The sequence below is a fragment of the Sinohyriopsis cumingii genome, chromosome 6 (genome assembly GCF_028554795.1).
Source record: "Sinohyriopsis cumingii isolate HCF-2022 chromosome 6, ASM2855479v2, whole genome shotgun sequence".
Classification (NCBI taxonomy): domain Eukaryota; kingdom Metazoa; phylum Mollusca; class Bivalvia; order Unionida; family Unionidae; genus Sinohyriopsis; species Sinohyriopsis cumingii.
The window spans coordinates 89,127,151-89,153,293 of record NC_142966.1 but is presented as its reverse complement, the minus strand read 5'-3'; the positions used below and the strand labels follow the sequence as shown (position 1 = coordinate 89,153,293).

General features: G+C 39.7%; 1 protein-coding gene and 1 non-coding gene across 3 annotated transcripts in view; one reads left to right on the top strand and one right to left on the bottom strand.

The window, feature by feature from the left end:
* LOC149797405 (uncharacterized) overlaps window positions 1–25,939 on the bottom strand; it is a 108,440-nt gene extending 82,501 nt beyond the window's left edge. Inside the window, exons 1-2 of one of the 2 annotated variants that reach the window (XM_089962188.1) lie at window positions 25,923–25,939; window positions 15,161–15,302 (exon numbers count right to left, since the gene is read on the bottom strand). The gene's annotated coding sequence lies outside the window, so the exon portion shown is untranslated. Of the gene's footprint in view, window positions 1–15,160; window positions 15,303–25,922 lie in introns of those variants that run through there. The other variant, XM_089962189.1, reaches the window with a different exon arrangement.
* Trnap-cgg (transfer RNA proline (anticodon CGG)) lies at window positions 14,425–14,497 on the top strand. Its single transcript has one exon. It is a non-coding gene; the product is annotated as a tRNA-Pro (tRNA).
* Window positions 25,940–26,143: the final 204 nt, after the last annotated feature.

Genomic DNA, 26,143 nt, shown 5'->3' with positions numbered 1-26,143 from the left:
TGTCAGCGACGCCTAACGTTAGAACAGCAAGGATACCAAGTGGTGGAAATGTGGGAACACGAGTACGATCACCGTTTGAAAACCGATCCCGAGTTTAAACGCCTCGTGGAAAGTTACCAGTTCATGGACCCGCTGAACCCGAGGGATAGTTTGTACGGAGGAAGGACCAATGCCACCTGTTTGCTGTACCAAGCCGACGAAGAGAAAGGAGAAGAAATCAAATACTTGGACGTGTGTTCGCTGTATCCCTACGTGTGCAAATATTGTCGCTTTCCTGTAGGGCACCCGCAATTGTTCACGGAACACATCGACCTGAAAAATATTCGACAATACGAAGGCTTGATCAAGTGTAAAGTTTTGCCTCCCACGAACCTATACCATCCCGTCTTACCTCACCATTGTCAAGGCAAACTGATGTTTCCCTTGTGCCGTACTTGTGCCGAAACGTGCAACCAGGACCAACCTTGCCATCACAGCCAGGAAGAACGTGCCTTGACGGGAACCTGGGTCAGCGTAGAATTGTTCAAAGCTCTGGACATGGGATACCAACTGTTAGAAGTGTACGAAATTTGCCACTTTCCCAAGACACAACAGTACCACAAGGGTGACCCTACTCAGAAAGGCATTTTCGCCGACTACGTGGATGCCTTTTTGAAACTGAAACAAGAAGCCAGCGGCTATCCTTCCTGGTGTCACACTCCCGAAGACCAAATACAATTCAAAGAGAAATACTACGCACAAGAAGGCATCTCTTTAGACCACATTGAAAAAAACGAAGGCAGGCGATCGTTTGCCAAAGTGATGTTAAATTGCTTGTGGGGTAAAATGGCACAACGACCGTGTTTACCCAAGACGGAATATTTGACAGAACCTTCCCGCTACTTCCAGATGATTCACGACAAAACCAAATACATGAAACACGTGGACGTCGTTCGAGAGGATTTGATCTTGGTCAATTACGAAGAAGATCTGGACTTTGTACAAGACGACCCTTTTGGAAATGTCATCATTGCGGCTTACGTGACAGCTCATGCTCGCTTAAAATTGTACGAAGCTTTAGAACTGTTAGAAGAACGCGTCCTGTACTTTGACACGGACAGTTGCATTTACATCCATCACCCGATTCAACAGCACCCTGACATCGAAGGAGACCGTTTAGGAGCCTGGACAGACGAGCATCCCGACGACAAGATTCTAAGTTTCGTCAGTGGTGGTCCCAAACATTACGGCTACGAATACCGGGACAAACAAGGAGAAGTGCACACGACGTGCAAAGTGAAAGGACTGACTCTGAATCATCGTACCAGTCGAGTGGTCAACTTTGGGGTATTGAAAGAAGCCTTGCAATCGGGAGAGGATGGAAACTTTAAAGTGACCACTTATCAACCGAACAAGATTGTACGTTTACCCACTCACCACATCGTCAGTCGACCCTTGGAAAAAGTCTATCAAATTGTATACCAGAAGCGAGTGCGACTTCCCCATCACTTCACCTTACCGTACGGTCACGTTGGTATTGGTCTGTATATGAAAAGGAACCCTAGGCAAGATCGATAGTTCATTGTTCATTGAAGTAACTTACCATATCGTTGACGAAGAAGAAACCAGATTGGTTAGGAGTCAAATGTTGGACATCACCGAGACCAGGGTTTTGAGGATTGGACCCAAGAGGTGGCCCAGTATGCACGAGAGTTATTCAAGGAAAAAAGTTACTTTTCAACCTGTGTTAGTGACGGTGCCAGAAGAACCCGTCACCCAGGACAGGACTGTCGTGGACAGGCCTGAAAGACCCTTTCGGGAGGACACTTGTGTGACCTTACCCCTACTATAGAACTGGTTAGAACTTTACCCAAAACATGTTGTACAGACACTTGTGTTTATTCCACGTTCATGGTTATCATGTGCCTTGTACTTAAGCCTTTGGCTTTTATGCATTTTTGTCTTTCGTATTCATGTTTGAAACATTCAATAAACGTGTTCTGAAAAAGTATATAAACTCTTGTCTTGTTTGTTTTTCGTGTCACAAGTGACATTTCTCACACCATGGCTACCTCTGCTGTCTCTGCTCCCTCTTCCTCTACTGTCAAAGTCATCGACGAACACTTAGATCGTGCCAGTTGGGAGGCTTTGTATCTTCGCCATCCCTTTAACATGCTCATTGCTGGACCTAGCGGTTCAGGCAAAACCGAATTCGTCAAACGTTTGATCGAACATAAACATCATTTGATCGATCGACCCCCTCAACGAATCGTGTGGTGTTACAAAGAGTGGCAATCGGCGTACAGCCTCTTGCGAGAAAGTCAAGGCGATTCCATCGTGTTTGTGGAAGGCATTCCTAAAGAAGACGACGGCATCGTCTCTGACTCCCGTCTAACCCATTTGGTCATTTTCGACATGTTAGGAGAAACGAAGAAGAAATTAAACTGTGGTTCACGCGCAAAGGGCATCACCGTAATGCCAGTGTCGTTTAAATCACCCAAAATTTGTTTCAACAAAGTAAAGCCCATCGCACCATCAGTCTCAATGCGCATTACGTGGTCTTGTTTAAAAGCCCTCGAGATAAATCGCAAGTGCAAGTCTTAGCCAAACAGTTAGGAACGCCTTGGCTGACTCAGGCGTACGACGATGCCACTCAAACGCCACACGCCTATTTACTCGTCGATTTGAAACCTACGACTCCTGAGGATTTGCGATTTCGTACCCACTTGTTTCACCACTGGTGCCAAGACGGAGGGCCTGTCCTGTACACGTCTCCGTCCTCGACTTCATTTCACTCCCCATAAAAAAAATCTATAAAAACCTCAGACCCTTTTTCGTCTGTCTCACTCTCAGTGCGAACATGACGTCCCTTCAGTCGCATCTTCCCGTCAAATTGATTCGTGCCTTGTATGGCATCAGTCGAGAAAAAGATCCACAAACACGAGCTCGTGTCTTAGAAGCTAGTCTCAAAGAAGTCTTACGATGGTTCACGGTGACAGCACGTCAATTACTCCAAGGAATCATTCAGATTCCTCATCAAACCAAACGCTTTTTCGATCGAAACAAAGTCGCTTTGGTCCAACTGGCCGATCCCCGCATCGACACTCAAACCAAAAAACAAATCATTTTGAAACCTGGAGGGAGCGGTACTCTAGGAGGGGTCATCATTCGCTCACTCTTAAGATGGGATCCTAATGCCCCCAAAGTTATCCCCAAGACAAAAGTCCAACGAAGCCCCAAGAAGAAAAAGACCAGGTCCCCAAGGAGAACTTCTCCAGTGGCAGGACCCTCCTCTGACCAGACACCACCACCACCCCGGAAAAAGAAAAGAAGCCCCCAGAAAAAGAAAAGTCCACAGAAAACTAGTCACAAGAGAGGCACTTCGGCCAGGACGCAACCTTACACTCGCAAACCACGACCTGCCACGGCGGTGACTGCGTCTCCGGCAGCTTCACGTTTGTCCACTTCTCCGTTAATGACACCCAGAACTGAAGGGTACTTGGAGACGTTGATCACACCAAGAACTTCTCCGTTGATGACCCCCAAAAGAACTTCCCCAGTGGCAGGACCTTCCAATTTAGTGGCAGTGGCTGCTGCTCACAAAGTACCTTCTCCCAAAATCAAAGTTCAAGAAAGATCGGGGATGTTACAAAGTTTGCTGGATTTGTCCAAGCAAGAACTGGCTCGATTTAGTCCGTTACGTACCCCTGCACGACGTGTCATGCCTGTCCTCAAACTAATACGACGTAAAGACAATCAGTGGCGACGCGTTCCAGTATAAAAAAGGCCTGTGACCAAGTCGGGTATCAGTGTTTTTTTGGTGCTCCTGAAGACTCAAAGATGTCACCCTCCAGAAAACCCCAAGGAAAGAAAAGGAAAGGACTGCCACCACGTTTAGCCAAACATGGGGACATGTTATCTGTCCTGTCCAAAGCTTCTCCACCCCTACGAAAAAAACTCATTCAAACAGCCTCCAAAGAGGTCATCGATACCGTGTGCGAATGTTGTTTGAACGTTTTGAAAGGCACGATCCCTTTGTCCAAACACCAGAAACAATGCTTAGGCAAACATCGTCACGTTCTTCGCCAAATGGTTCAAAAGAAAATTCCCATTCGTCAAAAAAAAGAAGATGTTAGTGCAACGTGGAGGTATTTTACCTCTCTTGTTAGGCCCCATACTGAAAGGAGTCTTGGGAACCATGTTGGAAGGACTAGTGGGAGCAAGATAAAAAGGCCTCGGAAGTTCCAAGATCTCAGAATCGACCCCTGACAACCCCATGGAAGGACGAAAACTAGCTTTAGTGCCTTACAAACGATGGATGGAATACCATCGGTGGCAAGAACAACACACCCCGCATTTACCTCCCAATCCCCATTTGAGCGAGATGTCCCAGTTACAACACGAATTGCAGTCCTTGATGGATCGCCAAGATTTGTCCGAAACAGAAAAATCGCAAAAGTACGGTCAACTCTTGCAACGACTGCAACTCTTTCACCAGAAAGCTTTAGACGAAACAGCTCTACCCACTCTGAAAGATTTTAAGACCTTGATGAAAAGTCCAGCACCATCACCAGTACCAGTACCAGTATCAGTACCACCAGTACCCGTGCGCAAGACAGAAAAAGGAGAAGAAGAGGAAGGGTTTCAAACTCCACCAGAAAAAGTACGCAAGTTAACAACACCACCTACCTCCAGAATTGGATGGATTAAAAAGATGATGGCCACCCCTTCTTCCTCACAAGAGAAAAAGAAAGTGAAGACAGAAGTGAAGACAGAAGTGAAACAAGAACCGATATCCCCCGCTCAGACATCCTTCTCCTCTTCGACGCCTATTGCTGGCCGCACACGCAAAGCATTGCAATCCAAGAAAATACCCCAAGAGAAAAAGAGTAGCATCCTCCAAGAGTGGGTGTCTTATTAACACACCAACCAACACAAAAAAATGGAAAAAGTCTTAGCCAGCATTTACTACGATCCCTCCCATCCTGCAGGTTACGCAGGAGTTCAAAAATTGTATCGTGCTGCCAAAACGCGACTGAAAAGTCTCCGTTTACCTCAAGTGCAACGATGGTTACAAGAACAAGCTACCTACACTTTACACAAACCCATTCGACGCAAGTTTGCCAGAAGTCGCACCCGAGTGGAAGGCATCGATCATCAATGGCAAGCCGATTTAGCCGATGTCTCTCATTTGGCCAGCTACAATCGTGGCTACAAATATTTGTTTTGTGTCATCGACGTCTTTTCCAAATTTGCCTGGGTCGTGCCCTTGACTTCCAAATCGAGCAGCGAGTTAGTGCGAGCCCTGCAACGGGTGCTGAAACAAAGCGGTCGTCACCCTCTTCGATGGCAAACGGACAAAGGCACCGAATTTCTGAACCAAGTTTTCCAAAAAGAATTAAAGAAACGTGACATTCATTTTTTTACCACCGAGAATCCCGAAACCAAAGCCAGCATCGTGGAACGTTTTCAACGCACTTTGAAAGAACGCATGTGGAAATATTTTACGCATCACCACACTGAAGTACATCGACATCTTACCGCACCTGGTGCAAGCGTACAACCAATCTTACCATCGAAGCATCGGACGTGCCCCGCAAGACGTGACTCCCGACAACGAAGTGTTGGTGTTTGAGCGTCTGTTTGGTACGTCCCCGACGAGGGCTGTCCCCGAGAAAAGTGGAATGTTGGCCGTAGGAGATTGGGTGCGCATTGGCAAAACCAAACGCACTTTCGACAAAGGTTACTTACCTAACTGGACGACCGAATTGTTTCGCGTCACTGGACGAGTGCATGGCCGTCATCCTGCCGTCTATAAATTGGAAGACATGAACGGAGAAGTGCTCAAAGGAATGTTTTATTTGCCCGAGTTACAACGTGTCACCAAAAAAGAAGACGACGTGTGGGTGTGGTGTGGAGAACGTGTGCCTAAAACGCAAATCGTCTTTTTCTGCCAAATCTTCGTGGTGTATTGTGTCATCGGGGCAGCCATCGCCAATTTGAGTTTGCAACAAGGAGACAAACAATTGTGGACCATTTTATTGAGCAGTTGCATCGGTTACCTGCTTCCTAATCCCTCCCTGAAATTCACCTCGTACGGGAACCCCGGGAACCTTGTGTCCAGTGCCAGTGCCAGTCACCACTTCAACCACAACCAGAACCCCATTTTAGACGGAGACACGCCTCTGACGTCCAGTAATATCCCCTCGGACAGCCACAGAACTCTGGAATTATGAGTCACCAAAACCAATTTTACTTAACCTTACCCAGTGACAGTTCCATGGAGGTGTTTCCCAAGAACACGTTGTGCTGTTACACGGCCAAATTACCTCAAGCCATCCAGTTAGATCACGAAGCCCATTGGGAAGTGGCTTTAGTAGAAATGATTCACCCGACCCAAGTCCTCAATGTCCTTCCCAATCAAAATATTTTTGATGTGGAAGTTCATGACGAGCAAATGCAACAGTGGATGGATAGCAATGTCAAATATGACAAGAAAACCCGTACACAAAATCAAAAGTACACCACCTATCACTTGTTCATTCCCCCAGGCTATTATTTTAGTGGTCAACATTTGGTCAGCACCATAACCTCCAGGTTTAATGTCGTGTTTCTGAAAGCTTTGGAGCATGTCAACAAAAGTGTCACCATGGAGTACCACAAAACAGCTCGTCGCTTCTTGATGAAATTTGAACGGAGTAAAATCATGTCCATTTTATTTTGTCCTGAATTGTTTGACATGTTGGGCGGAGACATGGACATGAGAAAGACCATGATCAAGAAAAACGAATTACCCATCGTTTACGACAACGAGTCTTTTAGCAAGTTATTTCGTGCCCCAGTAGAACTGAACCAAGGACTGAATTTGATGTTTGTGTACTCCGATGTGGTGGAGTATGACGTGGTGGGACACACCTCCGTACCGTTACTGCGTGTCATTCCTTTCAAAGTAGATTCTGCCACGGGCGCTGACGAGGAAGGTGGAAACACTTACCGCGTCCACCGCGAATTTGTACATCCTCACTATTTGCCTGTCAGTAAGTCGTATTTGGACACGGTCAACATTGCTATAAAAGGAGATCTGGGACAAAATATTCCATTCACCAAAGGAAAAGTCACGGTGAAACTCCATTTTCGAAAACGGTTCTCTCACGACTCGTAAGTAAGTCATGTATCCAGTGTACCGAGGGGTTGCTCGACAGCGAGGACACGGCTTAGGAGATATGTTAAAATCGGCCTTTCGTTCGGTGGCCCCGGTGTTGAAACCGATGGTGACACGCGGATTGCACGCCTTGAAAGATGCGTCACTGACGCAAGGCAAAGAATTTCTCCAAAATGTCATCATCGACAAACAAAACCCTAAAGAAGCCTTCATGAGGGCAGGCAAAAATGTCTTGCTGCAAACGGGCAAAGACATTTTAGGCCAACGAGAAACACCTATAAATGCCCTGCACGCTACCGAGTCAGGCATTCAGCAAGGACAAGGCAGAAAGAGACGACGAAGAAAACACCCTTTCACCAGACTTCAAGCGATAAAGGCCAAGAAAAGAAGAACCGTTCGAGACTTAGACGTTTTCGATTATTGAGAAAAGAGACAAAAAAAATGATGCACCGAGAATCTTGCGCTTGTTCCAAGACGGAACTGGACCTGTTTGCCATGCCCCCACGATGATGACGATGCAAGAATCCCAGTGGGTGGAATTTCACCCCGTCTCCTCACTGACCGATTCCGCTCCCATCGAGTTTGAAATCAAAGGACAGCCCGAAGATTACATCGATCTGAATAGCAGTTACTTGTACCTGAAAGTCAAAATTCTAGATAAGACTGGAGGTGCTATAGACGATGAAGCAGTAGCTCCCGTCAACAATTTCATGCATTCCTTGTTCAGTGGAGTGGACTTGTACTTGAATAACAAACTGGTCAGTAGCAGCATGGATACTTACCCTTATCGTGCCTACCTGGAAAATCTCTTGACGTACGGAATAGATGCCAAGAACACTCATCTCAATGCCTGTGTGGTATGGGAAGCTGACGAACCTACCAAGTTTGAAATATTGGAAACTGATGAAAAGAAAGACAACAATGATGGATTTGTAGAACGAAGAAAGAGAATCACGGGAGCCGACACAAGTTTAGAACTGATGGATCGTTTGCATTCGGACATGTGGTTGCAAGAAAAGTATTTGCTGAACGGGGTGGATGTCCGTCTGAGACTGAATCGTAGCAGTGCCGCTTTCCATTTGATGGCTGATAGTGACGGTTACAAAACCAAAATCCTAAAAGCCAGACTCTACGTACGCCGTGTGGAAGTGTTACCTAAAGTGGGAAACGACATCAGTCAGACGTTGAGTAGAACGACCGCCAAGTATCCCATACGACGCGTGGAAGTGAAAACCTTCACCTTTCCCAAGGGACAGCGATCCATGATCGAAGATCATCTGTTCCAAGGACAGTTACCCAAACGTTTGATCGTTGGTATCGTCGAGAATACAGCCTTCAACGGAGCTGCCGAAAAAAATCCTTTCTACTTTCAACACTTTGGCGTGTCCAAAATCGAAGTCAGTCGCGATGGCAAGACCTTGTGTACCCGACCTTTCGAACCTGACTTTACCAAGAAGAATTACTTGAGATCGTACTTGTCCCTGTACGAAGCCACCGGACAGTTAGGAACCAATACCAGTCACGGTATTACGTACGAGGATTATGCAGGAGGCTACGCTTTGTGGGCTTTCGATTTCACTCCAGACCAAGGCAGCGACGAGGGACATTTCCACCCTATAAAATCCGGCCAGATTCGTGTGGAAATTCAGTTTAAAGACCGAGACCCTGATGAAACGGTGAACGTCATCCTGTATGCAGAATTCGACAATACCATAGAAATCAACAGTTTGAGAGAAGTCATCCTAGATTACTAGAAACCATGGAAGACTGTTATCCCTCTTTACCTAGTGGAGAAACTTTTAGTGTTGGATTATTGTTAAAAAATGTTAGAGTTCTTGTTGTTTAGTGTTAAGTGATTTTTGAATAAAAAATGTTGTGTTTTGAAAAAAATTGTTTGATGTTATATTGTTGGATTATTGTTAAAAATGTTAGAGTTGTTGTTTAGTGTTAAGTGATTTTTGAATAAAAAATGTTGTGTTTTGAAAAAAATGCCTTTGTCTTTTGTTTAGCTATAAGAATGTTGGATTGATGCTCTTTCATTTCTTACTATCCCTCTCATGACACTCACTAAACGTTGCGACTCAAAAACCGTGTGGGGGATGTTTTCCTTCACGTCCGCGCTTTGACTTTAAGAACCGGGTTGTTTCCAGTCTAACCATCCATTGTCGACTCATCCTCCTAAGAAGATGTGCTCCAAACTAGCTAAACTCAACGAAGCCTACGTGAATTTGCATAGGGTCAGACACAGTCTGATACCGAAGCCAGAAGAAATAGAGAATGTGAGAATGTTAAAAATCACTGAAGACCTGATAGAAGAGCTCTTCAGAGAAGAAATGAACAGGGAAAAAGAAGAATGGACAGAGAAGTACAGACTTCAGAGACAGCAGCAACAACAACAACAACAAGAGCAGCAGCAGCAGCAACCTGAACCTGACAGAGGCTTTGTCGATTGCCGTATCGACACCAAAGAGTTCTTCTTTTCTTTCCGAAGAAGCAGACCTATCGCCAGAAAGTCTATCCTCAGAGGACATCGCATTCTTAGAAACTAAAAAAAGAATGCCATAGCAAACAAAAAAAAACAGCCCTTTTCAGGGCTACCCCAATACTCTAGAAAAGAAATAACGATCGATTTGCCAATGTGTGTAGGTAGAGTAGTGTGAAAATAAACACTAACTCTTTTTTAAAAAATGTGAGGGTATGTGTTTGTGTGTTAGTAAGTGCTTAAGTAAGTTGGTATGAATAGTAGATTAAAATCATGTTTTTTTTTTGGTGTTTGAGGTGTATATTTGGAGTTAGATTGGATTGCTTTGCGTATGTGGATAGTCTAATGAAGTGATTTATAAAAAATTTTAAAATAGTGATGGGTAGCATAAAAAAGTGAGTGAGTGTTTCTTTTAGGTCCGCGCGTTGTTGTTTTTGGTCATGATGTAGGTAACATCAATTTTATGTTTTTTAGGGGGATGTTTTCCTTCACGTCCGCGCTTTCACTATAAATTGAAACTCGCTGGGCAGTCTAGCTACCCTTGTTGATTGATCAACACCGAAAATGAACACGAGACTGTCTAAACTGTTGGAACTTCATGTGCATCTGGAATATGCCAGGCGCCTGTTGAATGAACTGGCCGCGGAAGCCATTGTGGAGGAGGGAAGGATAAGAGAGGAGGAGGAAAGAAGAAAAATAGAAGAGGAGGAGAGAAGATATAAAGAATAAGAAGAAGAGGAAAGAAGATACAAAGAGGAGGAGAGAAGAAACAAAGAAGAGGAGGAGGAGAAGGAAAAGAAGAGAAGAAGAATAAATTTCAGAATCCCAGAGAGCGAAAATTGGGATTCTGAAGCGACATATCCTGCCTCTGCTCTCTTCCCCAAAAAAGTAAAAAGTAACTGGGGGATAAGATGTGCATGTGGCGCCAGGCCTGGAAGGTGCCACCATTAACCAGGTGTCCATGAAGTTCCAAAAAAACAGCCCTTTTCAGGGCTACCCAATACTCTAGAAAAGAAATAACCATCAATTTGCCAATGTGTAGGTAGAGTAGTGTGAATATAAACACTAACTCTTTTCTAAGATAGTGTGAGGGTATGTGTTTGTGTGTTGGTGCTTGTAAGAGCTAAGGTATGTTTGTGTGAATAGTAGATTATGGGTTTCTTTATTGTTTCTTAGCGTATGTGGAGAGTATAGTTTGGGTTTTGTAACCGCTCACGTACGATTGTGTGGATAGTAGATTATGGATTTTGTTTATTGTTTCTTAGCGTATGTGGAGAGTATAGTTTGGGTTTTGTAACCGCTCACGTACGATTGTGTGGATAGTAGATTATGGATTTTGTTTATTGTTTCTTAGCGTATGTGTTTGTGTGTTTGTGTTTGTGTGTTTGTGTTTGTACCCGCTCACGTACGATTGTGTGGATAGTAGATTATGGATTTGTTTATTGTTTCTTAGCGTATGTGTTTGTGTGTTTGTGTTTGTGTGTTTGTGTTTGTACCCGCTCACGTACGATTGTGTGGATAGTAGATTATGGATTTGTTTATTGTTTCTTAGCGTATGTATTTGTGTGTTTGTGTGTTTGTGTTTGTACCCGCTCACGTACGATTGTGTGGATAGTAGATTATGGATTTGTTTATTGTTTCTTAGCGTATGTGGAGAGTATAGTTTGGGTTTTATTATATGAAATGAAAAAGTAGGGGATGTTTTCCTTCACGTCCGCGCGTTGTTTGGTCATGATCTAGGTAAGATCAATTTTACGTTTTAGGGGGATGTTTTCCTTCACGTACGCGCTTTAAGTATAAGAACCCACAGTATTCGTCGTTCAAACCATTCTGCAAAGAATAAAAAAAGAAGATGGCTTCTAACCAAATGGACAAAATACAAACATTACAAGACGTTTTAGACAACTTAGGAATGATGGAGCAGATGTTGATAAGACTGGTTGAAGACCATTATTCCTATAGTCCCCATCATGTAAAGATGGAAATTAATAACTTAAAAAAGGTAAAGGACAAGATTAGTGGTGTCATGAAAGAGATAAAGGAGGAGAAGGAGGATGAAGAGGAAAGAATAAGAATAAGCAAATGGAACGAAAAGATTGAAAAAGAAGAAGAAAATGAGAAGAGGAAGAAAGAAGAGGAGGAAGAGAAGAAGAAAGAAGAGCAGGAGAAAAAAAAGAAAGAAAAGAAGAGAAAGAGTGTTGGAGATAAAATAAGAACTTGGTGGAGAAAAAGAAGAAACTAGAAGCAGAAGAAAACCCAAAGGTCCTTTTCAGGGCCAGCCATATTTCTCGAAAAGAGATAGCCTTTCCATTGCCTACCCCTTTTTTAAATTTAAATTTAAATTTAAATTTAAAAAAACTTTTTAAAATAAAAAAAAAAAAATCCCATATTCAATTCCCCTTGTCCCTAGACAAACCCAAACTCTATTCCCATGTTAATTTCCTTTGTCCCTAGACAGACCCAAACTCTATGTTAAATTCCCATTGTCCCTAAAGTGGCCCAGCGTTTTTCTCCATGTTAAATTTCCATTGTCCCTAAAGTGGCCCAGGGGTGTTTTTAATGCTAAGTCCCATTGTCCCTAATGTGGCCCACTTAACTACTTACGTAAACCGCCGAGCCTTGAGAATTGGTGGAGCTGACGATGTTTAAAAACAAAATACATAGACGCCGCGTAAATATGACGACAAGATACTGCCACAAAGGGTTGTGACGAAAATGCCTTCTTCAATGCTATTTTACATTATTTTTTATTACAGAAATAAATATTAAGACTAAAAGAAGGCTCTGATCATGTTGATTTACTCTAACGGGAACACTCATATAAATAAATTATAAGCATTTAATTACTTTGTGATAGTGAGCCTGATGTATGTTGTTCTTCATTTATAGGGCATACGCCTGGGGTTCTTACCTAATGACCTGAGGCTTTTAAGTTGTTTTCCTCGGGTATAATGACATCTCACTACATCACATGCGGAGATAATCGTATGTATGTATGTATGTATGTATGTATGTATGTATGTATGTATGTGTCTGTCTGTCTACAGTAGCTATCTACAGAATAAAAGTCAAAGGAGAAAAAAGAACCTGCAGAGAAGTTTGTAAGAATGATGTTGACGATGATAATGACAACGACAGTGGTGGCTGACTCCACCATAATAAAATCGTTTCGGTATAGTTATCATCATTATCATTGTAAATTGTTACGGAATTATGTATCATCATTTGAATTTGTAATACAATTGTGTTAGTCGCATGAGAATATGAAGCTATATTTTAAATCCTTTAATTCATAAGTTAGTACTATAGCAAAAGTACATGTGTACATCGTCATAATAATTCCATTAATGACAATGATATCTAAGGTGAAATCAACTACTAAGTAGGTCGAGAATTTCACGCAAGTGTGAACGTTGGTTGCGAAAAAACAAGCAAAGAATTCATAGCAAACTTGCACTGTAGAAAGCTGTCTCGAACACTATAGCATTTGATTGGTTCAGTGAGATTTGAAGGTCAGAATGGGAATATTTTTGTTTACGACTGCTTGAGTTATGTTGAAATCATAAAGTTATATTGTTCAGATTTGTTTATTTGAAACGGAAATGGACACTATAGAATGGTCATATGCACTTCTTATTATATTCTTGCATTTATGTTAGCATTGGTAAGAGTCACTGAAAGGAACTGATTTATTTGATCATCGAAAGGGAACTTGTGATTCATTTGTAATATGTCGTTGGATATACCAGAGTGAATTATAATTGAATTAAACAGTCAATATTGTGAAGATTAAGTGAATATATTTCACGGATTTGAAAATGCAACTAATTTCATCGAATTATGTGAAACATTCGAGGACTTCAGTGATGTTCTTCGTTCAGGAGATTGCATTGGAGTAATAACATCTGGATTAGCAATTTTGTTGAATTCATTGTTATCACAGTAACACATAAGCACCATACAAGCGTCGTCTGGAATACCTAAGAACAGTTTCCGGATTAGTGAGATATTAACAGTACCTTACTAGGATTATATTCTAGGAATTTAAGCACTGTAAGTCTATTCTAATTATTTCACTTTGTTTTCTTTTATAGTTTATTTAAATAAATTTATATTTTGTAAACTTCGAATCTTGCTGCGTTGTATCTAATCTTGTTACTTAAGTTTAAGCCCCGAGTCGTAACAAACTAGAGCACGATCAATGGTTGCAAATTCAGACATGTACTGTCTATGCCAAATCCCTCTCATCCCACTCCCCACCACAGCGCCCAGACTGTGACCCAGTGGATTTTCTGCTATGACTGCATATATAACGTTTGATCTGTAAATATTTTAAAATGCATTGCATTTCAAATTGCTGTACATTTTATCTTTGACTCCCTCTCATCGACCCAATGTGCAGAAACTAAGTGATTACACACACACACACACACATATATATATATATATATATATATATATATATATATATATATATATATATATATATATATATATATATATATATATATATATATATATATATATATATATATTATATTCACATATGGTTAGCAGAGGTACAACATAACTATAAAGCTTCGTGAATTTGCACACAACAGCTTACAGAGTGAGGGTATCTCAACACCACCAGCGCGTTGAAAAACAAGAAAATATAAATAACATAAGAATATTACTATTGTGCTGCTACTGCTGTTATAATAATAATAATAATAATATAATAATAATAATAATCATAATAATTATATTTATTATTATTATTATTATTATTATTATTATTATTATTAGTGCTATTTGTACCGCTCCGGTGGCTTAGTGGTTAGAGCGTCCGCCTCGGATGCGGGAGGTCGTGGGTTCGATCCCCGGCCGAGTCATACCAAAGACTTACAAAAACGGTACTAACAGCTGCCTCGCTTGGCGCTCAGCTTTAAGAGGTTAGTGTTAGTACTGGTCGGCCCGGTGTCAGGATACTGTGACTGGGTGGGACATCATGCTACATGTCTGCGGCATGATGCCCTAGTGCTAGACATCACTTTAAACTGCCACGTTGCAGACATCGTAGCGATATGACTGAAAAATTGTTAAAGCTACGTTAAAAATCTAAATCACACACACACACACACACACACACACACACACATTAGTGCTATTTTGCTGTTTGCTGTTTTCGTCAACGGTTATAATATTTGTTTACTATCGTCATCACTTTTTTAACAGTAATTTTATGGAACAGATTACAGGTTCTCTAAACCATACAAAGATATGGAAGTAATGAATAAGCATAGAAGCATATTTGTCAAAGCTGCTCAGAGAGAGAGAGAGAGAGAGAGAGAGAGAGAGAGAACCTTATTGATTCCATTAGTACACTGAACTTTTTAATCTCTTAAGTAAGATATTTTTAAACATTATTAAAGAGTATGAAACAAGTCTTCAGTTCATTAGACAGTATAATAATTAGACATACGAACAGACACGCTTACATGCTACAAGCATATACATAAGAAGATGTTTGGAAGATTGTGCTAGTGTGTACTCACCCAATATCCCATATTCTGTATGTTTTATCCACCGGACGTATTAATGCTACTCATTTATCTTTGCTGGAGACGCATATTATGTTTAAATAACAGCGCGACTGTCTGCTCCTAAACATCAGCTGATAGTACAAATACACCACTCCTGAAATTAAATAACGAGTACCTTACACGCCTAGCTATTGGAGCGAGAGCGCAGGTGACAAAACCAAGAACTGGCATATATGCACCAATGAGAGTGTATCGAGAAACTTTGTTGCAATTATACTTTTGTCTTTTTCCACAATTAAATTTATTTTCAGTTGACTAATCAAATCCTTTGATTCCAATTAATGATGAAACAAATACTAATAAATTAGTTGAAATTAATCTGCATACGTACCTGCTCACGTTGGACATACATACTAAATATACTGAACTTGTCATCCTCAATGATCAACTATTCGATATTTGTTCTTGTTGATGATTTTAAAAAAAAAGAAAAAGTTGTTTTCGGAACAAAGTGGAACATTTTTAAATGAGCTGTTTTTAATGGATATTTTAAATGTCACGAAGACTGTATAGATTTTACAAACTATCCTAACTTTTGATACACACTCCGGAGGAGGATTGTCGTAAAGAGAGCAATTCAAAGGTAAGCTGTCATAGCGCAAACAATCGATATACTATAATTTTCATGGTATTTCATTCCTCAGCTTTGCAATATTTTCAAATTGACACTTGTATTTATGCACTTTGAATTATGACAAAAAGTCACGCACATTGCAACACACAAAATATATATGATATAAAAATAATAATGGGCCGCAATAAATCATAACATTTTTACCGCAAAAAAAGGCAGCCATAGTTTCATAGTCGCCCTATTTCACACACCTTGGCAAGAAAAATGACTTTTTTAATTTGATATAATTCGACGATTTTTCAAAAATGTCCAGCCTATCAGCTAAATCATGCACCTATTTAGTATATGTCCCAAAATAAGTAGTATACAATACAGAGCATCTTGAACTTATACATAGCTCTGTTAAGTGAATTAACTGTTGCTTGAAACATACACTCTAGCAAGTTAGTTTAACTTGTTTGGCAATAACGACTTGCGCGTCTTTTACCGTTGCTTTTTTAAAACTGCATATCTGAATTTATGTAAAAGCGAAACAAATTCAACGCATTTGTCTTCCTTTTATATTAGTGTCCACGTAGCTAAGACAGCAAAGTGTCAGTGTATCAAAAATGGTGGATTTTTTCCCTCATGGTGGTGGTCTATACTGCATTTTGCTGAGACGATGAAGGACCAAGTGCTTTTTAATTGTTTTATGTCGTATTATTTTATTTCTTTTAACAAAGGCAAACGTTTTGATCGAACACAGCATATAATATGCACAAAGGTCTATAACTGACTAAGTTAAATTCTTTGAGTTGCATTGCTGGTAAATAAAGGGTATTTGGTGGGCGAGATGATTAAGACGGATTCTACCACGTCATCGTGGTAGAAAGGTCTGTTTTACTAACATTATGGCTGTAACATGTAACATCGATAGGGCAGATTGTATTAAAGCTGTCTCAGATATAACCTCTTCACGACACTCACGCAACGCAAATTAATTTATTTCAGAACATTTATCAGAAACTGAAGATGTTTGCACTGCTTGAAGTTGACACTGTAAATTCTAAGGACTTTATTGTCCCTGTAAATCAGAACAAACTCTCAAACTCGTCCAACATCCACTCAAACAGCACAGCTAACGATGTGCAATTTATCTTTAAGCATTGCCCTACGAATCCAAGTCATTTTGTATCTGAGATATGATAGAATATAGCACGAAAACATAACAGTGACGAGGTAACATCTGGAAATAAATGATAGTTGAAGAAGAAAAAAACAGCTTCGGGTAAATTAGTATTTTGTATCTCACATGTCCTTTTAATGTGTAGAAAACAAGTATTCCTGTATCATAATCGTGTCAAGTATCACGAAACATTTTAATAGATAAATGCCTCAGTTACAAGCCATCATGACTTAACAGTTACTGGTCCATCTAACGGCACAGTTTTAAAATTGTCTTGCTGTTACTGTTAGCTTTTACCAAGATTACCACAGTAAGAAATATCACTTATTTTTTTCTTACCCTTCGTTTGTTTAACCTCAAATCTTCACATATAAAATGCAGTTTCCTTAGAGGATTGTTATGCAAATAAAAGTAAGGTGTGCCTGTGACAGCCGTGCAAAGTTTATTTAAACTTCGTTTCTAATATAAATTATTCCTTAAATTGTACAGTTTTTCGTAGAACCTAGAAGTTACTAATACCTTTAATGGTATCTATGCGACTTTTTCCAAAATACAATGTTAAATAGTTTCCCAATAATTGTAATATAGCTTCAGAGAGAGAGAGAGAGAGAGAGAGAGAGAGAGAGAGAGCAACTAATTTTGGATACTATATTCCCACCGTGTACATGCTTATATAATAACTATCACTTCTATACAATTTAACCTGACGGTGAATGCATGTCTTTTGGAATGTGCAAATCATTTATAATATGATATTTTGATATCCGATGGTTTGTTGTTTTTATTTATTAAACGCCATTTCCAGCACATGATAGGTTATACACGGCGGCCAGTGTAAATGTGGAGAAAGAACCCAGATAAAAACCGGTAAGAAACACCGACCCTCGGGAAGCTACTAATCTGCTTTCTCACATGCCCACATTTGCCAAGCCCGAGACTCGAAACCACGCGGATAGAGATGAGATAACAGTGATTGATAAAAGCAAGGGTTTCAGTGGTTGCTCGTAAATGTATTCATGACAATGTATGCAATATGTCTTCAAGTTAATTCTTTCCCTTCAAATTGAAGGTAACGTTTCCCCAATATATATATATATATATATATATATATATATATATATATATATATATATATATATATATATATATATATATATATATATATATATATATATATATATATATATATATGTGTGTGTGTGTGTGTGTGTGTGTGTGTGTGTGTAGGGAGGGAGGGAGGTATGTCGATCTTTCATTCCGTATGTCCCCCTGTTTACCTTTATGCACGAGGCACAGAGGAGCTAAGGTCCAAAATGAAAACGTTGTCATACACCAATCCTTTAATCAATATTGAATTAGCTCTTTCAATCTTTCAATGTTAAATAAACGTCGTGTGATTCGGAATTTTTAACTACTATTTTTTCATGACTGAGCAAGTTCCATGCATTTAGTCATATGCGCTTTTATTCGAACGTTTATGGATTTCACGAGCTGATTGATCAGTCTAGTCTTTTATCGTGCCTAAAAGCCTGATATCAATGTAATTGGTAAATAATGTAATCTCTCAGTGATTGATGGTGATTCATCATGTAATTTCATGTACGAATAACAGTTACACACAGCTTGCCATTTTCAAACGTTTATCGAAACACTTTAGTAAGACTTTATACGCTCCGACTCAGATCATCTTTTGCTTCAGGAAAAAAAGTATAAACACAGCAAATTACGCATAATCCTTACAGTACTTTTAAAATTGATTTTATATATCGTAACTCTGACACTTTGAATAATGGTATCACATATTTTTGGTAACTTACCTAAACTGAGCCAAAGACTTTCACTAGGCTTTAAAACAGATCAAAATTGTCACGATAGTCTCCACTTCAATCTGCTCTTCGAGCTTAAGTGGATACATGCAACATTTATTTTGTGCCCATCAACGCTCTTAGATAATACAACGTAAAGCCGGTGTTTGATTTAAAGGGTTGTTTAGAGTGAAATCGATACAAATCGATACGTATGCTCACATTTGGAGAGGGGTCAGTATCAAAAAGTGTATCAAACCTTTCAAAAGGTGAACTATTGTGCAGTGTACGTATTATTGTTATACACATATGTATCTCTTAGACAAATGTTATGATTTAAAATATGCGACTCTTGCATTGTAAGTAAGAGATGATATATTAATCAATGATTAAGACAATGAGTGGTTAACATGAGTAAGTGGAATGTTACCTATAGGCTCAAGCAGTGGGATTACCAACTATTTATAAAAACCCTTGTAAAGTTAATGAATGAATTCTTGAGATACGTGCAAGAAAATTGCATAAAAGTTTAGTGCGTTGAACGCTTTTCAATATAGACATGGCGATAACATAAATATACACAGGGCTCATAATTTCTTGACATTTTTTATACTAAATTATATACCAGTCCTTTTAAGTACACCAGATTTTTCAAGGGAGTCATGTTGCAGTTAAACTTTGGTCATTCTAGAAAGACCAAAGTTAACACCAATCACAAACCAAGATCATATTAGTACATATGTGCCTTGTGATCATAAAAGGTGCAAAACATGTCAACATATGTCAAAGAAAAATACATTCTCTACCATAGTGACATATATAACATATGATCCAAACAAAATGTGCAAAGAATGGAATGGAATAAATCTCATCACATACAAAAGATGTGGCCTTGGAGAGTCTGAACATCTGAAAGAACTATATAAATCGATCAATATTCTCATGTCTGACGGGGCAACAAAGAAACTGGACAGATGTACAGTTACAAAACACTTTTGTTCCCCTGGCCATACTTTCAGGGACATTATAATAATAACTGTAATTGTCCACAACCGCAAATGGAGTTACGAAAACAGGAAAGCAAGACACCGGACCGGATAAGCCTCCTAATAATATTGATACCTAACCGATTCAATCAAGAAGACTCATAATGGGCATACAGAAGCAAATAAAATAGAATAAAAGCATTATCTGTTTAATGCCCATATTTTTCAAATAAATAATTTGTAATTGTAGTTGATTACTCATACACGTACATATAATTATTTATTGTTGCAGGTGTGTTGGTATTATTAATTGCGCTGTAGTTATTGTTAATAAAGAGACAATAACTTATCTAGGATGTAATATACGGTTGCAACAATTGATATTAAGCATTAAAGGCCTTACCAAAATATTACAGTTTAGGTGGCTGATCCTGAAAAAAAAAGAACTAACACAGAAACTGTGAAAGTGTAATGTTACACTCTAGATGAAATGATACAATAGTGCACGAGGGTACGTAAACATGCCGTGAGATGTGTTTGGCGGCTACTGAAAACAAAAGCCAGAAATTATGGTGATCTCCTGGTTTGACATAAAGGTTGAGCTTGCTGGCTATAGCAAAATGCGTTATGAATGCTGATCCAAACTTCCTTGTTGTCTTAGACGACGCAGATGGGGAACTCAAAGCCTCAAGGGTGGACGTCTCTCATTTCTTTACCAAGCCTACCAATATCGTGGTTTTTGACGCTGAAGAAGCGGTGACTTTCTTGGCAAAACTCTATACCGCAACAAAAATGATACTCTCGATCGTAGGTGATACAATGAGAGACATTATGATGATGATGATGATAAATAATAAATCAAATCGATAACTTACACGATTCTGTTGACACGCAGGATCCTGTCATGCTAAGCGATGTCACTATAGCTGCCTAACTGCTATTGCTATCAACATATCTGCAGCTCTGGCTGATGCGGAGACACGCTCGTATGTTCTGTCGCAGAGGGCAAAGATGAGAGGTCTTCCAGTGGCTGAAACATTTAGTTTACTTGGCAATCATCATTATATCTATGGAATGGAGCAACTATGTGGATTCCAAAAATCGATGTACCGTACCTAAAGTTCACTGCAACGTAGTTAGTGGTTCTACTGACCCAAACGCTTCTGTTTTTATTTTCCTTTTCGTTTTCATCGGTTGCAATGACACGTTTGCAATATTTCCTATTCAGCATCACTATTAATAAACAAGTTATTTACTTAATCATGCTACAAAGGGAACGTGGCTATCGGTCATGGGCATCTCTCTCGATCGGCACAACTGAGGCTTCTATGTCGCAAGGTGATGGTTGAGCCCAGCATAACAATAACTTTTACCAAAGTTTCAGGGCCTGCTGATTTATGAGCATTTTGTGGCAGCTCAGTGTTACTGATCTAAGGTTGTCAAAGACTGGAATTATCCAGAACACCTCAGATCAACCCACGACCAACCAGATGTCAGAACTGTCGTGCTTGACGCAGAGCGCACACATTATCTAGACCAATTAGGGAGAGACTGCTACTACAACAGCGATGTGACATGTAAAACTTAAAATGCATCACTGACCTTTCTTTCAGAGTACGGCTGGCAAACACTTACGTGCCTTTATTGCTGGAAAATGTAGGGCTTTGTTTACGTTGGGTTTTGCTCAAGAGCCTTCAGGATGGTGATGGACATTATCCGCATCTTGGGCTATGCCGGGGCAGTAACGGCAACCACCTTAGCCGCTGAGCGCGTGTGTGTGATTTGTATTTTTGACGTAGCTTTAACAAATTTAGTCATATCGCTACGATGTCTGCAATGTGGTAGATTATAGTGATTATCACTGGGACATCATGCCACAGACACGTAACATCATATCTCACCCAGTCACATTATCCTGATGCCAGGCCCACCAGTCCTAAAACTAACCGCTAAATGCGGAGCGCTAAGATCGGCAGCTGCTAGTACCATTTTTAAAAGGCCTTTCATATGACTTTGCCGGGGTTCAAATCCGCGACCTCCAACATCCGAGGCGGACGCCCCAACCGCTTCGGCCGCCGGAGAGGAGCGGAGCCGGGATGTAGTTGAAAAATGAAAATACGTCGCCGTCATTGCGCATGTTGTGAATGATCACAACTTTAACTACTAGGCCGACTCTGCATTTTGCCCGAAGTTCTGCCTCCAGTTACTTAATCTGCCTTGACGTTAGCATGATCTGTAAGGTCGCCAGGCCCAAGCCGCAAGGAGACTCCCTAACTAGCCTTTATTGCGCCAACAAATGTTTCGAGCTAGTCCTTTGACAGGTTTACTAGTTTTGTGTCATATGGCATTTTTTTATGTACCTGCTTATATCTCCTTCCGCTCTAGTGATAGTTTAATCTTCTAGTGTCAGTCGTCGCCAATGAACAGTAGAATCTTGTCGGATAGGACGACAGTGGTCGCCCTGTATTGGTCAATGACCACGCACCTCACCTTACCCCGGTCAACAAGTGTCTTAAGTACATTGTCAAAGACACACTTTTCCTGATCAAGGCCAGGTGTTTCAGCTTAAAGTAGAAGATGGGGTAGAGTCAGATGCTCTCTCTTTGTCCCGAACTGGAGCCCAGAGCCCATAAAACTGAAGATCTGAGGATACACTGCAGCAAAGTTATTCTGACCTTAATCAATAAAAATGATACTGCCGAATCTAGTTTGCCATGAAGTCAGATGGTCACATCAGCAGTACCGAGCTTGTCAAACACCATCAGACTACACTTCTTGGCCGCATTGTGTCTTGAAATACGACGAAGACATGTCTAGGCGCTAACTTTTCAGGAAAAATGGGCATTTACCGTTGAGTAACCACTTTCACTGGTCATGATCTGGAAGACTAGGGTGCTTATGCCGCCACTCATGAAGCTAAGATGCTTTGTCTCGGCATCAATATATTGTGTTAAAACCGGCATACTAAAGGTATGCTTTGTGAGTACGATCTTGCCATCAATCACGTCAGCCGCGCACCAGATGGCGTCGTTTTCCTTTTCTCCGTGTTAACTCATCTGTGTGCTTGACGCCGGCTACAACCTTGCACACATCGCGGCAGATGTCAAAAACGTGGGTCAGCCGCATAGCACCACCATCGCCAAACGTAAAGCAAAACTATAAAGCTGGCGTTGTCGCCAGAAAACGTGGAAGAGCCGCCAGGCCCTGGTCTAGATGGCATGATATTGGGGGGTCGATCGACAAAAGCCTGGCGTTGCGTGTGTAGTCGTCGCTGTAGCCGGCTAGGCTGACAATCTAGTATGCCTGTGTGATTGGTGGACGTATTGGGAAGATTGCTCAGCCATTAATCCTCTTACGAGCCATTCAAGACAACACAAACACGAACTCGCTTATAATGCAGTCAATGTCAGCGATATCGAAACGGCCTGACTGAAAAACGTATCTCTATTGCTGCTACGCCAGTTACGTTAACAGGCCAACAAACGATCCATATTTGGCAGTTTTAAGCGATGGCAGCAATTTCTCTCTAAATATGTTGCAAGTACTGTGGAGTTTCGGTCGTTTCCTGTTGATTATATAACATTTTTCATATCTGCTAAAGTTTTTTTAATTGTGTATCCTTTCTTGTCATACCGTTATCAAATTAATAATCCTGTAGCTTTCGGGTGTCAACAGAAAATAACTAAAAAGTAACGCCTTTAATTTCCCTATCGTTTCATTATTCTGTTTGTTATTTATCTTTATGTAATGAAACATATTTAGGTCCAGTTTTATTTTAGAAGTCAGTCATTCTATTAAACAATGTTGCATATATTTAGGAAAAGTCACGCCAAATCAAAGTTATTTCTCATGGTGCGTGTTTTAGAAAACGAAAACATTCATTCCAGTTTGAAGTTTTTATCAAGAAATATTTTTAATGCATGTAACGCTTTTCAGATTGTAACATTTGAAGCCAACTTTACTTATAAGAAATGAAGCGTTGAACTCAAAGATCTTAGTAATGTGTCTCTCTGAATACGATCCTTTAAAACTAAATCATATAGGAAGAATATATTATTGAAAGTTAATAATACATATAAATTTGGATATAAAATCAAGCGAATGAAGGAGAGGTAAATATATTATAAACAAATAAACTATTCACTTTTCCTCACAAATAAAATTCTTTATTTTACTATTTTTATCGATATATCGATATATCGATATATCTTCGAAAATCTTCGACTTAACCTCAATACTGTTTGACAAGAAATGAATTTTCAAAACTAGTTTTATTTCTAATTCCACTGCAGTATGCCTACTTAAAGTATCTCTCATGAATTGATATTTTCAAAAGGCACCAAAGACACTTTCTGACTCTACTGCCAAGGTGTCCGATTAATGATTATATAATCATCATACTTTAAACTCTTTGAATTTCTTAATAACTGCAGCATCAAGTGTTCTTGTTGCCTTTTTCTGTTGCCAGCATTTATAACTCTTGTCGTCAAATAAATGTATGTATCATTATCGTGTGTAAGTGTGTGTGTGTGTATGTGTGTGTGTGTGTGTGTGTGTGTGTGAGAGAGAGAGAGAGAGAGAGAGATACAGAGAGACAGACAGAGACAATAACAAAAACAGAGAGAGAGATCAAATACTCTCTTGAACAATTAAGATTATATTGAGTACATCAATAAAATAATATAGGTTCAAAATATAGGTTCAACTCCACCGGGATAGGTAATTTTCTTCTTCACTCCAAACGAGTTTACAGCTGAGGCAATTTGTACTATTTGCACAATGTTAGTAACCTTCGATAACAGAAAATCGTTGTCCTGGACTTTTTTCGTTATTTACGAGCTAGAGTTTGTGTAGTATGGACATGCACAAATGCATTAGTGCAATTACCTGATGCATGTTGGATCCTTAAAACTGCAAGATGGCGACATCTTAAAATCTAAAAATTAAGACATTAAGCCATTCCCTGAATGTAAAGCTTTTTTGCGAAACACCGCTGAATATGTTTAAATCATGACCTAACTACACGTAAGTGAACGTACCGAGAAGGAGACAGTGACAGAGAGCGACATATATATATATATGGTTGTGTTCAGGGAAGAAGCGCGAGTATTTGACATTATGATTAAAACTCTTACCACTTTTATCAAAAATCATCAACATAGAATTGACGTTGTTTTGTTTATTGAAAGCATAGATTTAAAGGTCCATTTACAAATTTTCGATACACAGTAACAATTTCTCCAACCTCTACCGATACTGTAACATCGAAAGTAGGACGTCCAGTAGAATAAGCTGAACTACAATTAGTGAAGAATACTATAAGCCGCGGCTTATTTTCGAATTCTTAGGGCACAAGTTCTCTACAAGTCTATGTAAATCTGTGTCTATTGTAATTCCTTCGATCCAATAATCAGACGAGCCAGTTAACAGATCTTTTGTGTCTGTCATGAAATAATAAATAAAGGCCGAAGGTTGAAACTGTAGGTAGAATGTGGTAAGTATGAATTATGGCTGTTCGAGTAGGTGGAACTTATGCCACCCTACACTATCAAACATGGTGAAAATTTGAAAGTACATACTGGTTAATTTTATATATTACCAAACAGAAGGCTAATTACCTCCTTCTATAGCTAATTATCGTTATCATTTGGTCAGTTATGTGTTAAACTTAGCCCTGTTTAATTGTTAAGCTTCAACTACAATAGATAATTTCCAGTGTCTAGCAGCCAGTCATATATCATGATATGGTGCACGTCTCTTGGGGAAAGTAAAGTTTAGACTGAAAGAAAAATCGCTCTGTTTCATAATATGAGACAAAGAGATGGCATTTTTAAAAAATAAAATAGAAAATATTCCTATACAAGGTCATCTGTCAGAGTCATGATAATACATATTCAACGCTTTTCCAGAAAGCACACACACACACACACACACACACACACACACACACACATATATATATATATATATATATATATATATATATATATATATATATATATATATATATATATATATATATATATATATATATATATATGCATGTGTGTGTGTGTGTGTATGAGTGAATATATAAAACTGTTAATATCACTTATAATATTAAACCGCATAGGCAATACAATTGATCAAATTAACTTTTGCAGATTTATCTTTGCGACTTTAGAACCATAATGTAGTGGCTTACCTGTATAGCCTTAGGTTTTCCTTTTAGCTCACAAAAGTTTCAGATGTCCCTTTTCACTGATACGTCTACAAATCGATAAAGGTAATTTAGCTGTGATTTGTAATTTAACCCCACTAACTTTACGTATTACATCTACCACTATTTAAAATATGTTTAATTGATCTCATTAAAATATTCTGATTACTTGCTGATGGCAACACCCCCATGATAGCGCTCGTCGA